Raw genomic sequence first — 16,003 nt, 5'->3', positions numbered from 1 at the left:
CAAAGTGGCAGAAAGGACAAACGGACCCCTTCCCAAGGCTTCTGAGCAGAGCCTCCCCAGCACCCAGGGCCAGGGCCAGGCAGTGGAGCCCCAGATTGGTCAGGAGACCTGGGGTCAAGATGCCCCAGTTCAAAGCCTGGCTCTGGCATTGCACTCATTTCCCAAAGACCCGCAGGGGCTGGGCCAGGCTGGAGCTCAGTAAAGCCAGCAGGACTGGTGTTAGAAGAGAACAGTTTCCCTCTGAATGCCAGGGCCCATGGGGGTTCTGGAAAGGAGCTTCAGGGGCCAGGAGTAGAGGGAACAGCTTAGGGATGGAGAACACAAAGGCAGAGGTCTTCTTCAGGGAGAGGTGACCCCTATGTCATTTTGTCCGCAGATACTCTGGGGGCCCCATGAGCAATACTTTCTCTGAAAGGAAAAAGTGAGCGCTGGGTGGCAGGAGGCCAAAGGGCTGACTCAGGAGCGAAGAACTTCCCCGCCCAGAGGAACTCAGTGATTTCACACCCTGTACAGTTAGCAGCCCAGCTTCCAGCCTTCACACACACACACACACACACACACACCCCTCCCCTTCCCCAACTCCAAGGCAGGCCCTCAACTGGCAAGAAAAGAAAGCCCCCTCCCAAACTTTGCAGAGACTCCAGCCCAGACACCAACAGTCACACGCAGAAAACCAGACACAAAGACATCCAGAGACACACATTCCCACCAGAAATCACCCAAATCAAACCCCCAGACACAGGCACTCGTGGAGTGCACCAGACAGGCACCCTCAGTCAGAAAGAGCGAATGTGGATACAAACACACAAATGCTAATATTATCAGCTAACATGCAGGGAACGCCTTGCTCCATTTACACATACATTATTTCTAATCCTGTGAATTGGGGCTGTTATGCTTATTTTAAAGATGCAGAAACTGACACTCGGAAAGGTGAAACCACGTGTTTGCAGAAACATAGTACCCGGCAGGGCTTCTCAGGTGGTGCTAGTAGTAAAGAGCCCACCTGGCAGCGCAGGAGGCGTAAGAGATGCAGGTTCGATCCCTGGGTTGGGAAGATCCCCTGGAGGAGGGCATGGCAACCCACTCCAGTATTCTTACCTGGAGAATCCCCGTGGACAGAGGAGCCTGGTGGCTACAGTCCATGGGGGTGCAAAGAGTCCAACACAACTGAACAATTAAGCATGCATGCATGCAGTACCTGGTAAAGCTGGGATTTTAAGTCAGAACTAATTTAAAATTTAAAATAAAAGTAAATTAAAAGTAAATCAGAACTTTGAAGACCACATAACTTATTATTCTACACTGTTATACCTCACACACACACACACACACACACACAAACACACCCTTAGGAAAAAACACACAAAAAAGCAGCAAAACCCCAAAATAAGTACTTAAATTTAAAGCCACAAACATTTAAGAAAATACAAGCTCCTACCATGCCCAAGGACTAGCCCTCAGGCCAGAAGTGGCAACCTCTAAAAATAAACACTCATACAGAAGCCCACGGCCAAAAACAAGTGATCAGACGACCACAAAACAGGAACATCCTGATCAACATACACACACACAAACCACAGGCCAACCAAATGACGTCACCCAAGCACCAGCACTGAGATGCTCGAGGAGGCCCATCGTGCATACACACCCCTGGGGGCTGGAGGCGCTGCCCATTCACGTAACTCTCCAGAAGCGTCTCTCTGCCCCCAGTTCTCCCTGGGGCTTTGGGACCTCAGCCAGCAGCAGGCCCCAAGTGACACTGGGCCAGAGTGCTGCCACAGCCGAAGGTTTACAGGGATGGCACTGGTCTGAACTAACATGGGGTTTCGGCAGAGAAAGGTCCGATTCTCCGACAGCCTGCCCTTAGTGCTACTGAGACGCAGCTGTGCACACGTTGCCTCTCCCGACTCGCCTGGCATCAACCCTGTTGTTGTTGTTTAGTCGCTAAGTTGTGTCCGACTGTTTGCAACCTCGTGGACTGCAGCCTGCCAGGCTCCTCTGTCCAGGCGATTCTCTAGGCAAGAACACTGGAGCAGGTTGCCAGTTCCTCCTCCAGAGGCTCTTCCTGACCCAGGGAATGAACTTGTGTCTCCTGCATTGGCAGGCAGGTTCTTTACCGCTGAGCCACCTGGGAAGCCCTGGATCATCCCTAACCCGGCCGAAATGCAGTTGAGAGGCTGCCCCTCGTGCCCTGTCCTTCCAAAGAACCGGGCTCCGTGCTACACTCACAAAACAGAGACTCGGCTGGCTGTTTCCAGAGGACAAAAGTATTACAGACAGAAGGTTCTCATCCACTCAGATCTTGGTGGGGAAGGGTTGGGGGCAGGGGAGGGGAAGGTTCCCACAAGGATGGGCCCCTCACACCACTTACTGGGAATCTGAAGAGCTGTCCTTCCTTCTCACCTGGAAAGGAAAGCTGCTGGCCCCTTCCTGAGCCCTGGCCCCACTCTGCAGCCCACACTGTGAGATGACAGAGTATTCCTCCTGGACTAGAGATCTCTTCCATCCCCCGAACCCCCTAATTTCCCAGGTCCATATGTACACAGTCCAGGAAGCGGGGAGAGGAGTGAAAGGTGAGGTGTCCCACGGCCTCCCAATTACACTCAGAAGGCAACGAGACCCCCTGGGTGCAAACCAGTGCAGGCCTGAGGCTTTTTCCTTCCAGGAAAAAGCACACCCAGTCCAGGATGTCCCTAGGCTCCACCAAAGAAGAGTTTTTGGCAAGACAGATAAGAAAGCATCTCCCAAGACAGAAAGGGAGAATTCACACTGATCACCACTACCCGATATCTTGGCCCATTTGGGCCAACCCCACTCTCCATCGACTTTGAAAATGCCAATATTAAACTTCTTCTGTCATGTCATCTACCCCAGTGTGGGCTACTGTTTGCAGGAACAACAACAGGATAACTGCCAGGCCACTGGGGCTTAGTAAGAAAATCGAAGAAGTAGAAGCTGTTTAATTGAATCCTATTTGCTAAGCACAAATGGAAATGTCTATTTCTGTCCTCAAAGAAGAGGCTGGCTGCTCCTGACACCCAGGGCTGGCAGCACGCTCCAGGCTGTTCTACACTTTCAATGGGTCATCTTCCTTTTCAAATTAAGAGAGGACACCTGGGCCCATCCCAGGTCTGTCAGCCCCCAGGAGGGTTCAACTGAAACCCTAGTGCACCACCAGCACAACCCACGAGGCACAAACACCTGCTGCTCCCATCAGAGATGAAGGAAAGTGCCCACGTCCCCCTGCCACACAACACACTCACCACCCCCTTCGCCCCATCGACCACGGCCACATTAAGAGCTATTTACCAGGACCACAAGGAGCCGGAACATGTCGGTTTCAATCTATTAAGGCAGGAAGGGCAAAAGAGAGAGGCGGCCAGAGCAAAGGGGAGGACTGAAATAGTGGGGGAGGAGGAGAGGGAACTGGAGTGGTGAGGGAAGCTGGCTTCAAGGCTCTCAAGCTAGGGAGCCACCAGATGCATCTTCAAGTCCCAGCAGCTGTCATGGGCGTGGCCAACTCAGGTAAAAGCATCTCAGAGGAGAGGGAGTTGGACCCGCAGTGGGAGGGGACAGGGGATACAGATGGGCCCATGGGTGTTGAGATGGGTGACAACGGAGCAGAAGGGGGAAATACAAGGTATGGGCAGCCCAGAGAGGGGAGATGTCCCAGGTCCCCAGCCCAGACCAGACTGGACTTCCTGCCCACTTCTCTAGGGAAGTGAAGTCCACAGTCCCTTCCAGGCCCTGCTTGTTTTGTCTGACCACACCTCGCTCTTCCCAGCAGCTGCTCCAAGCCCTGGGCTCCACCCTCAATGCTGAGCTCGGCTGCACCAAGGGGCCCCTATTCCACGGCAGCCGTAATTCAGATGTGCGTGTCATGCTTCTGGAAAGCTCTGAGGAAAATCCCCAGCTGATCTGGACGTGGACTACTCCCTACTCCCCAGGCTCCCTCCAGTGAACGGCGGGAGTTCGAGCGGGGCTGGATGCACAGAACAGGCCAGTCCCCTGGAAAGGAAAGATGCGTCCATCTGTTGTGTTTCAAAAGGAACAAAAGAAATCAACACAGGATGCTAAGGTGATAAGAGTTTGGACAGTTGTCTGATTTTCACGTTCATAAGAATCTCCTCCGAGGATTGTTAAAAAAAAAAACAAAAAAAAAACAACGTAGATTCCAGGGCCTTATCTCCAAAGATTTTTACTCATAGATCTAGGGCAGGACCAAGAATCAGCATTAAAACTAGCTCCCAGCAGCTTCTGGGTCACCTCTTGAGTAACCTTGACCCAGGTGGCCAGCGTTTTGAGCCCTGAGGTTAAGGACCTTCGCTTCTCTCACTAATGTCAAGTGGGGAGAGCTCATTTGTTTAGATGTCGGCACAGACAGGCCAACCAGGAAAAACAAAGGGTACCAGCCTAGTGGACTGCAGGAAAGTGATTCAGCGAGGACAGATCCCCTCCGTGTCCCACAGCAAGCCTGCTGTGCACCATGAGTGATTTATTAAGGTCTTTAGGACAGGGCCCTTCGTGATAAGAAGTCCTTTGGGTCCACATCCAGCAGAAGAACAATTCATTAAAAGACATTACCCAGAGCAGTGATGACCAACCAATGTGGAGGAAAATCAATGCGCTGCCAACAGGAAGGGGCACGGTGCCCACCCCAGACACAGGTGGTTTAGAGGCAGGCGGGGGCCCCAGCAAGCCAAGAGGACTCAGCACTGTAAACGTGGGAATGAGGCATCAAAAACCATGTGTGTCAGGGAGGTAGGTGAGCTCTGACAAACACTGAGGCTTGGCCAGGAGGTAGCCAGGGGAGCAAGTTCTGGGCACGTTAACCCTTTAGCTACAACCTCTTCCCCAGCTACAGGAGAAGGTGGGTCAGGACTAGGGCTGGGGCTATTGAGAAGCGGCACGTGAATGCCAGAAGAAGGGTACCAGGGAGGCCAGAGGGATGTGATTCTGTAGAAAAAGCAGAGGAAAAGCAGCCCCTCCCTCCTCACCCCTGCACCAAAAACACCCACCACCCAGAAGGAAGACCCCCATCTTAATAGCTAACTCAGCCAACTCAACCACTTAAACCATGCGGAGCCTGGCCTCCCAGCCCATCAGGTGAAGACTCAGAGGCTTACTGATAGGTTTGCAGAGTGACAAGATTCAGGAACTGAGCACCTTGAGCTGGGCCTGAAACCTCCAGGCACACTAACCTCTCTTGTCTCCGTTTTACACCCCTCATCGCCCACAAAGTAAGGCCCAATCCCCCCGCCTCCTCACACATGCAGACCTTTTATCATCTGGCCCCTGCCTGCCTTTTGAAGCCTCATCTTCACTGTCCTCGATACTCCAACCACGCCCCACTGTACTCTTACTATTTATATGTTCTTTCCCACCTTGCGCCTCGAACATGCTGTTCGCTCTCCTAAAAGTCCCTTCCCTATCCTGCTCCCACAACTGTCAACCTCCCTGGCAAACCTCTTCTTCCTCCTGGAGGCTCAGTTTGAACCTCTCTGGGAAGCCTCCCTCGGCCTTCCCCCTTTCCTACAGTCCTCCAGACCCAGATAAACTTTTTAAATTCCCATTGCCCTGTTCCCATGACTGTAACACTGGTCACACCAGATGGTCAATATTATTGCCCATGCTTGTTTTCCCCACTAAACTCCTTGAGGAAGGCCTTTACCTCTTTCCCTCAATCCTCTGGTACCTAGTTCCCAGACAGTACGATTCATAACGTGGTGTATGTGAAGAAGGCACACAATTCAATGCACAACTCACATAGCTATACAGGATGGCCCTACAGAATGCAGGGTCTGGTACACGTTAGAGGTTCCATCAGTGCTTCTTGCAGGACATTCATGCTCAGACACTCAGTCCTGTCTGTCACTTTGCGACCCCATGGTCTATAGCCCACCAGGCTCCTCTGTCCATGGAATTCTCCAGGCAAGAATACTGGAGTGGGTAGCCATTCACTCCTCCAAGGGATCTTTCTGACCCAGGGATTGAACCTGGGTCCCCTGCATTGCAGGCAGATTCTTTACCATCTGAGCCACCAATGCATGACATTAAAGTTTTACATGCCCCTGTAAGCCACGGAGATGCTCCTCTTCCACTGCTGTCCAGAGAAGCAGAAAATTATGGATTCAAGGTGGACCCCAAGCTTCCCTCAACGGGAAGAGACACGTTGCCGCAAAAATATCATGAGAAGGGTGTTCTACAGAACTGGTAGCATAGGCTGCGCCCATGGAGGTCCCTGCAAATTGGCTGAGCCAGAGCCCACCCCACAGGATCCCTCACTGGACTCCTCAGTCACACTCCAGCCCTGTCCAGTGGACATTCACTTTCTTAATCAAGATCCCCTGGGGGTATCTGATGAATTACCCCCCAAAAAACACACAAATACAAACTCTGCACATCATTTCAGGGGGTGATGGACACCCCAGAGTCCATACACGCTTCTTAAATTAAGACATATGCCTATGACAGTTAGGGTGCTGCTTCTGGGGTCCACCCCCAGCATCTGGACTTCTGTGGGGAACACCGGGCTCCATTCAGGAGAAAAGGGAGGACATGCAAAAAAGGCAAACCTTCTAGCGGCAGGAGCTGGAGAAGGAGCCCAGCCCAGAGCAACACGCCAAGCTGCAGCCGCCCCAGGGCAGATGTGAGAGTGAGGAAGGGCCGGCGATGGAGAGGGCTGTGGGAAACCTCAGCTCCATGGCTCAAGTGTGGCCTCCTGCGGCCCTTCTGTGACAGCGCTGGCCTCCACCCATGCTGACCACTCCCCCTCCCCACCCCACCCCACCCTGACACACACACAACCCCTCAGAGCCAGCCAGGGCCTGAGGTCACCCTTTGTTCAAAACAGCTCGCAGAGAGTTCTGGAACTTTCCTACATGGGAATGGGCTTCCTCAGGGGATCTGAAGATCTTCAGAATTAGGGGCTGAAGAGACGACCCGAGTCTCTGAAGGGGAACCATAGAAAGGAGGCACGGCCTCTGAGAGACAAAGAGGGCAGGTGACAGGTGCAGCCCGAGGGACGTAGGTTCACCCTGGGAAGAGTCCACGGGGGCCACAGGGACAAGCACTGAGGGCAGGGACAGATGAGTCCAGGAAGCCAGACAGACACCCGTCTTTCTTCTCGCTTAGCAGCACTCACAGGGAACCTACTGCACTTTCCGAGAGTGGAGAGAAGAGAACGAGCTTCTTCCCAGGGTTTCTGTCACTTTTCTCACATGTGGCTCTGTTCCCTGCACAAGGGGCCTCACCAAGGTCCCCCCAAACCCGCCTCTGTGGACCCAGGGCGGATCCACAACTGGCCGCCACCCACCAATCTGCTGAGGTAGGAAAGAACGAGGAAGGCGCTAAGCCCCGCGTCCAAACGCAGTCCCATCCGAATCTCAGAAGACGGAGAAAGCCAGCATTCAAGCAGAAACAGAAACTAGAGCCCCCTCCCACCCGAGGCTACTGCCCCACGGCTCTCAGCCGGCGCTCAGAGGCAGCAGAACGGAGGTCTGAGAGGGATCAAGCAAGTCGGCTGAGCCAAAAGAGCGTTTTAAAAGCCAGGAGATCTGGAGAGCTGAAGGGCCTCAAAGGCTCAGTTAATCCATTGCCCAGACCCCCTCATTTGTTCCACAGGCTCTGGGAAACCCCCAAGGTCACCCAGAGCAGAGGGCATACAGACTTGCCTGCCTGCCTGCCTCCAAATTGAGTGCTCTTCCCCCTGATGGCGCTTCAAGGTGAAGATGGCCGGAGGAGCCTGGCGGGGGCGGGGGGTACTCTACAGCTGTGACTGCGGCCTAAGAGCCTCACCATATAAGACACGGGACTTGGTCAAGCGGTGATGATAGACGTGTCCCCAGGCCCTCCTCAGGAAGGACCCACACTCTTTACACAGATACCATCTTAACTTGAATTCCTCCAGAGAGAGGGAGCAGGGACAGGAAACCTCCTGGTGGCCTTTACTTCAGACCCGAGGGACCCGGCCTGCAGAGTGAGTGACCTGCCCCGTCACAGGCCCGTCCACTTCCACGAGGTGAAAGTGAACTTGCAGGGCCAGCCTCCTGACTCCAGCCTGGCCTTCGGCTCCCACGCCAGGCACTAGGGGCAGAGCCTGGCACTCCCACTCCCCGCCCTCGGCCTGTCCAGGCAGCGGCTATCACAGGCACACTCCGGATGGTAAAAATAGCTCCTGAGCCCACAGCGACCCAGGTCCCTCTCTGCCAGGCCAGGGCACCCGCCTGGACACTCGCAGATCAGATCCCTGGCCAGGGGGACTGTCGAGCCGCCAAGAGTCCTGGCAAAGTTAGGAGAAAGCCATGAATGGCAGCCCACAGGAGGTCAGCCCTGGGGTGGGGAGGGTTCCACAAAGTTCAGGTCACAGACCTGGGGAGTTGGGAGTGCTATCCTGAGTAAGTGGGAATGTTTCAGGGGCTAGTCAACACCTCCACCACATGCCTTCTGCCCACCCCATCCTCTTCCACCATGAACCATTACACCAAAGAGTGAGGCTGGCTCAGATACACTGGCCCCCCTCCTACGTATGCAGCCACCCCTCAGATTTGAGGCGGCAGCTCCTCCGTGTCCCAGGGCAGCGAGTCCAGGAGGGAGGTGGCCAGGTCGGCTCCATCTGCTCCCATAGGCAGCACACTGCTGGCCACAGCCCCACAAAGCCACACGCCCTTCCCCAGTCCAGGTCCAGAGCAGACCCTGGCCCCTGCGCCCAGAAGCTGCCCACCACCCTCTCCCCAGGTCCAGCAGGGAGCCACACAGGATAAACACCTGCCCAGCAGACACTTACCCTCTGGACAGAGGGAGCGAGGGAAGGGAAAAGACGTGCTCTGAAGTGCCCCCTCGTCCCTCAAGTTTCAAATAATTCCTCCATGGCTGCAGCTCCCAGCACCGCCGCCCGGTCTGTGTCCTACTCAGGCTCCCTCGGACTGTCAGGGGTGGGAGGAGCAAGTGCCGCCTGCCTGCCCATACACACACACACACTCCCTCCCTCCAGCTCTCACTCGCTCTCTCCTCCTCTCCGCTCAGCTCTGCCTCACTCTGGCTTGTAGGAAGCCAGTGGGATAAAACTCTGTCTGTAATTTCAGCCAGCTGGGTCCCCAGGGCTTCACTTATCATCCTGTAGCTATGCAGCTCTCGAATGACATCACAGTGGCTTCCCAAGCCCTCCACACGGAGTGAGAAGTGGCCGGGCCAGCCCAGCTCCAGCCCTGGCTCCATCCTAGTCCAGCAGTGGCCCCAGCCCACTCCTGCCCAGCACAGCCCAGCATGGCCCCAGTACCACCCCGGCCAAGCCCCAGTCCTAAATCCACTGTGGCCCCAGGACCCAGAGAAGAAGTGGAAGCAAAACGGCTGAGATGTGAGGTAGAGGGAAGGGTGAGAGTTCCTACGAGGGTATTGAGATTTATTTCCCCAAATTTTTCCACATTTTTTTCCCATTCTCAGCAAATGAAAGGCAGAACAGATGACAACAATTTTCCAGCTGCTGAACAATAAGGTGGAAGTCTTTTTTTCCTTTCTCCCGCTCCATCCCACCCGTCCCCCCACCTCCACAGGGCAGAGTCTAGGAGCCAGGACACTTCCTTGGCTTATAAAAGGGGAAAAAACCCATGAGCTCCTGGATTTCCCAGGGGTGACCACGGGGCCTGAATGGAGGGACTGGGGTATCACACAGGCAGGCTGATGGGAGGGGAAGGGAACACCAAAGTGAAGTTCTCAGTGCAAAGCTTTGGCTTCTAGCCCAGGAACCACAACCACTGAAACCTGACTTTGGGAAGGCCAGTGGATGTCCGGTCAAGGATGTTGATCTGCCAGGCCACCTGAGAGGCCTCCAGGTGACTGGTCATTCATATGCAGTTTGTTCCCACCTGTGACCACCACGAATGGCAGAAAGGACAACTTTCTGGAATAATCAGTGACATCTCCCCTCACACCCAGGCACCCAGAACCAAAACAGCCCCCTCAAAAGCCAAAGGGACTCCCCAAAGTCCCCACCACTGTCCTGGTGTGCCTTTAAAAGTACCAGAAGTCCCTGACACAGGATGCCAAAGCCCACCTCTTCTCTGCACATCAACTGAATGTACCAACCCCACTCCCACAGGCCAGGGATTTGCAGCCAGGCCAGTGGGAGCTGCAGGGCCTGGTGTCTCCTTGCCAGAGCCCTGGTGAGTTTGCCATCCTAAAGTGCTTCTACAGCCTCCCCATGCTGATGCCCAGACCCTTCACTGCCAGGTCAGGCACTGCAGGCCCGGGAGGGAGAGCCATAACAGATGCAGGCCACTTACTTCTCCCTTTTCAGAGCAGACAGCTCATCCCTAGTCCCCTCCCCGTTGTCAGCATCACTGGCTGCACTGGTTGTATTACTAAAGGCATGTTTTCCAGAAACCAGGAGGTGACAGGCCTGTGGTGCCCCTCATAGGTCAGAGAGCCCGCATGAGTTGTCTCTTGCTTCAGAGTGATAAAAACCCCTGGCAGCAAGAGCTGAGAGTAAAGAAGGAAAATAAGTGGAAGAACAAAAACAGTGCCCTGTACTCTGGCCCCCGCCCTATCCTAAGAGCATCTTCACTGAGGAGATGAGGAGGCCCCCAGCCCAGTGACAAAGACTTCATAGAAATCATCAAGAATGAGGATGAGAGAAGAGGGGTTTCATGCCCCAGGCTCCAAACTGGGGGGCAGAAGGATTTCCAGTCTCCTCAGCACAGTTGTCAGATGACAATTTGGACAAACTACTGTAATTATCCTGCTTATCTCCATAGAACCTTCTAGAACTAATGGACAAACTAGGCTCTTGAAAGGATTATAGTCAACCAGTCCACCCTCTTTCTCATCCCTGCCCCACAACAGTGTTAACCTAGATTTTATTTGCATACACTCTTCACCTTCATCTGCACACCTGAACCCCATCAGTAGTATCATTTTATAAGATTTTCTAAAATTTTGAAAATAAATATAACTTCAAGTAGTTTGAGGCATCAATACCCATGATATCACAGATTTGGTGCAAAAGCTATATACTTCCTCCTCTAATATGCATTAAAATAAATACACCTAAAATAATTTCATATATAATTACCAGTCTGGCCCATATACCATACTTTGGAAACATCATCATACAACAATCTCTTGTGAGTAGCAATCCGATCCAATGGTTCCCTGCTACCACCCAGGGACTAGCTGCGCCAGAAGCCTTCTGGGGAGTTTTGTGAAAACCTTGACTTCCTGGCTCCACCCCAGACCTCCAGAGGCCAAATTGTCAGGGGTGAAGGTGAAAGTGAAAGTCATTCAGTCGTGTCCAACTCTTTGCAACCCCACGGACTATAGCCCACCAGGCTCCTCTGTCCATGGAATTCTCCAGGCAAGAATACTGGAGTGGGTTGCCATTCCCTTCTCCAGGGGATCTTCCCAGGGATCAAACCCAGGTCTCCCGCATTGTAGGCAGATTCTTTACCATCTGAGCTACCAGGGAAGCCCATTGTCAGGGGTAGGGCCTGGGAATTGGAATTGTAAGACACTCTCCAGTTGAGAATGCAAGGCAGACAGGTTTGGACCACCACCACCACCTCCCTGCACCACCACCCCACCCCCCGGCCGTAAAAAAAAAAAAAAAAGGTCCTAGCTATACCAAACTGTTTTCAGTTATAAAGATCTTACTATCTACCCCTCAAAGCCCATTGCATCATGAGGTGTCTCTAACAGATAGATTTTAGCTCCTTAACTTTTCCACTAAGTTTGTGGTACCCAATGGGGTGGCTCAGACAAGCCAAATCTTTGCACATGAGAGCTTCAGACACTGAATGTGATGTGCACATCCTGAGTCTCTCCTTTGACAGACAATCCTCCCCCACTCCTGCCCCCCAAAGCCCCTGAGTCCGCCCTACCTCCCTCTGCTTCTCCTCACCACCTGAGCACTTGCTACCAGAGGTTTTTTATCACTCTGAAGCAAGGGACAACCCATGTGACCTATGAGAGGCACCACTATCACCTCCTAACTTCTGGAACACATGCCTTTAGTAATGCAACCTAAAATTAAACCCAGCCCTTCTGATTTGTCTCACTTCAGCATCTTCCAGGAACACAGTGACTAAGAACACAGGCTTAGGGATCAGGTAGACACTGGCTTAAATACAGACACTATACTTAACTAGCTTAGTGCAGCCCTGGGCCAATTACTTAATTTTTTGAGTTTCAGTTTCTTTATAAAATGAGTATCTCAGAGAGTATTGCAAAGATCGATAATAATGTGTGTAAAGCGCTCAGCACAGCAGAAAAGCACACAGCGGTGCTCGAAATGAGGCACCACATATATACAGGCACCACATATATACAAGCACCACTCTGACATCCGCTTTTCAGTCCTCCTTCCCTACCCAGCCCCACCCTGAATAGCACCTCAGAGACGCTAGCTCACTGGGCCCAGATGAAATACACCCGATGCTTAAGCTTCAGGACATGTCATTTGGCCTGTCCTTTCTCTGCTCAAAACTCATGGCAACGAGTGTCCAGCAAAGAGAAGAGTCTCACAAAACGGCCCAGACTCTGAGGATGTGATGTTGCTCAATCAACAAACTCTGGAAATGTCGTGGCATCTGTTACTACCAACAGGATGTCCAAAAATGCCACCCTGTCTCCTACCTCCCGAGACAGCTTCAACACCAAGGACCACGAGGAAGGAGGGGTGGCACCTGTCCAGATCTGGCTTTTTGCTCTTTCTTTTAAGGAACAAAATGGGGCTTCTCTGGTGGTCCAGTGATTAAGAATCCACCTTGCAATCCAAGGGACATCCGTGGTCTGAGAAGATCCCACATGCCTTGGGACATCTAAGCCTGTGTGCCAGAACTACTGAGCCTGCACTCTGGAGCCCGTGAGCCACAATCACTGAGACTGTGTGCAGCAGCTACTTAAGTCTGCATGCCTAGAGCCCAGGCTCCACAACAAGATAAGTCTCTGCAATGAGAAGCCCGTGCACCGCAACTAGAGAGTAGCCCCCACTCACCGCAACTAGAGAAAAGCCCTCACACAGCAATGAAGACCCAGTATGGAAAAAAAAAAAAAATTTAAGGAGCAAAATGGCTGAGTGCTCTGGTTTCCCAGCAGCCTGATCCTCGAAAGGAAGCAGGAAGCAGAAAAGAGCATCTTTGGGGAAGGAATACCTCACGCCCTCCCTAGTGAGAGACGTAAGGTTTCAGAGACAGGGGCTGAAGGGACACCTAGACAGTGGTCCTCCCCTGGGGTGGTGTGCTCCCCAGGGAACATGTGAAAATGGCTGGAAATACTCAGGGTTAACTCATCCAGAAGAAATCCCATTGCATCCAGTAGGTAGAGATGCTGCTAAACACCCTCCAACACACACAGGACAGTCCCATGTTCAATGTCAATGGTGCCACAGCCAAGAGTGGCTGAGCCAGAGTGAGGGCAGAGGGAGTCTGGGGTGTGAGAGACAGAGCTCAGGATTGACTCAGGAGTCCTGGGTCCCAAACCCAGGGGGCCGCTAACTCACCATGAGAACTTGGCCAAGTCACTTCCTGGGGCCTCAGTTTCCAAAGGGGTTAAGATGAGAGATAAGAGCAAGATGAGCTTTGAACTCTCAGACTTCGGTTCTAAGCAGAAAACAAAGAGGAGAGAGGCCTGGACTTTCCAGGGGTTGCAGTGTGAAAGTCTGGGGGAGAGGGAGGACCCTGGCGATAGGCCATTACCTGGGCCGGGTGCGAGGTATAGCACAGGAACAAGTCTCAGCACCCCCACAGGACTTCCTCTCTGCCTTTCAGCACAGCAGAGGGAAGACAGGCAGACCTAAAGCTCAGGGCACCCCTCACACAGCCCCAGCTTTCCAAGGTCTCCACACAGTCCCCCAGGAAGGCGGCAGACAGGGCCAGGTTCAGAAACATGTTCCCTGAGAGTCACGCAGAAGCCTCAGCGCCCGAGAACCTTCAGGAAGGGAATCGCCAACTCCCAGGCAGACAGCTGAGCTGAACAGGGTAGATCCACTCACCTCCCTCCTGCCTGCTGCACTTGGATCACCTCCCAAGGCCTCAACACCATCTCAGTAGCAGTCCTCACTTGGGAAGGATGGCAGAAGAGTGGGGAGTGGGATGTGGAGCCTGGGGAGCCAGGAAGGATGAGACAGCGCAACAGAACGGGGCGGGCGAGTTGTAAGTGTGTGCCTGCACGTTAATGGATGTTTTCCTGTTTGCTTCGACAACTGCCCTTCAAGGTAGATCCTTGATAGAGAAACTGAGGCTTCGAGGTTTGTGGTTTACATTGCCAGTCTGACTCTGACACTCAAGTTCTTTCTGCTTCCCAGAGAGGAAGGAGGAAGGAAGAAAGAGAGAGATGGGCAAAGAGTGAGAGCTTGGAGGATCCAGTGGGATGAAGGGAGTGGAGAGTGAGGATCAAATCACAGCACTGGTTTAGAACAACCAAACCCAAACCACAACATCCAAGTGGGCGCTGTCCTCAACGCACTGGCTCCTGGGAATTTTAGGCATTTATCTGAACAATGCTGCCAGGGTTCAAAGCACTTATGGTAACTCGTAGGGAACTGCCCCAGAGTTGGTTCACAACTGACACAAGGAACCCATCTCTTGGGGGTCCTTGATGGACCCTTGATGGACACCCATCTCTTGGGGTCAATCCCATGTCAGTGGTACTTAACAGGCCCATGTAAGTACCTCACATAAGTATTGGTTACCAGATTGGTCATTTTTTATAAAGACAGCTCTCCTCACTCTGTGGGGGTGTGCAGTGGCAGGGAGGTCAGTGGGGTTCTATGCACGAGTGATGGGTGTGTGCAGGGGGTTCTCTGTGGTTCTGTTTTTGAGAGGATGTGGGAATGGGGATGGATGGGGGGTCTGGGTGGGGTCTCTGCTTCCTTTCCCTCTGCACTCACGAGTATAAGGAGGCTCAGTAGGCATCTCCGTGGGGGTCTCCCAGGACTCGTGTCATAGCTCACACACATGAGTAGGTGTGGGTCAGAAGCAGGAAGGCCCTGGTGAAGAGGAACAAGCTGGGAGTGATCTTCCTGACCCACAGAAGAGACAGCACCATGGGGCACAGGTCTGGACAGGAGCCAGGGCCCCACCCCAGGTCTCTTTCATCCTTGTAAAGAGTGCCTGCCTGATTCTCTAAGGTTGTCAAGCAGTACACAGACAGAGGGGGACAGAGAGGCAGAAAGGGAGAAGGAAGGATCTGAGAAGCTTTGCACTTTCATAACAAAATCTGATCTCATTGCCCCTGGAGAAGGAGAAGAACAAACATCAAAGAACACTTTGCTGCTAACAGTTTTTTAAGTAATCAAAGCAACACCAACGAGCACCAGCATCGACTAGCTGTAAGGATGTGAAGACGCAGTCCGGGAGGAGAAAGGATGAGAAAGGCCACCAGTAGCTCCTGGCCCCCATCCACCGACGGCTCTGCGCTGCTTCCCAGAACCAAGGGGCCCTGCTGGCAACCTGCACAACTCGGCTGGAGCTAGACCAGGCCCTGGCCCTGAAGGGTGAGAGGGCAGTCCAGTGGGCCTGCCATCTGGGGCAGGATGCCCCATGTCCCTTCAGGAGGGTTTTGGGGGGCAAATAATGTTTGAACAGAAAAAAAGGAGGGGCAGGTGAAAGGGGAGTCTGTCAAGACTCTCAGGTCCCCTTTGCATGCAGAACCTGCTGGGGCTTTATCAGAAATCTATAGAAGCTGCCTGCTCTTTCCTGTTCATGTACCCTGGTCACTCACCCTATTGGGACAGGTATGCAGGTGGAAGACTCTCCTCAACGTCAAGAAAATCCATTCCTGTTCCCAGTTCCCCATTCTCATGTCCCTCAAAAGCAAGACAGCTTTCCTAGACGTCAGACTCCTATCCTGCCAGCTGTAGCTAAAACATACTCTCTCCAACTCAGCCCCCCAAATCCAAACTGGTCACTGCATGATACATAGGCCTAGAGAAAGCGTTGTCTGGTAGTAACAGTAGTAGAAAGAAAGTGAAGTCTCTCAGTCGTGTCCAACTCTTTGCGACCCCATA

At 53.0% G+C, this 16,003-nt stretch overlaps 1 protein-coding gene across 12 annotated transcripts in view; it reads right to left on the bottom strand.

Annotated features, from left to right (window-relative positions):
- Positions 1 to 16,003, bottom strand: part of TNS1 (tensin 1) — a 216,245-nt gene that overhangs the window by 51,746 nt on the left and 148,496 nt on the right. The window lies entirely within an intron of this gene.

This window comes from Bos mutus, chromosome 2 (assembly GCF_027580195.1).
Source record: "Bos mutus isolate GX-2022 chromosome 2, NWIPB_WYAK_1.1, whole genome shotgun sequence".
In the NCBI taxonomy this organism is placed as follows: domain Eukaryota; kingdom Metazoa; phylum Chordata; class Mammalia; order Artiodactyla; family Bovidae; genus Bos; species Bos mutus.
The sequence above is the reverse complement of the archived record's forward strand: the minus strand, read 5'-3'. Positions and strand labels throughout refer to the sequence as shown.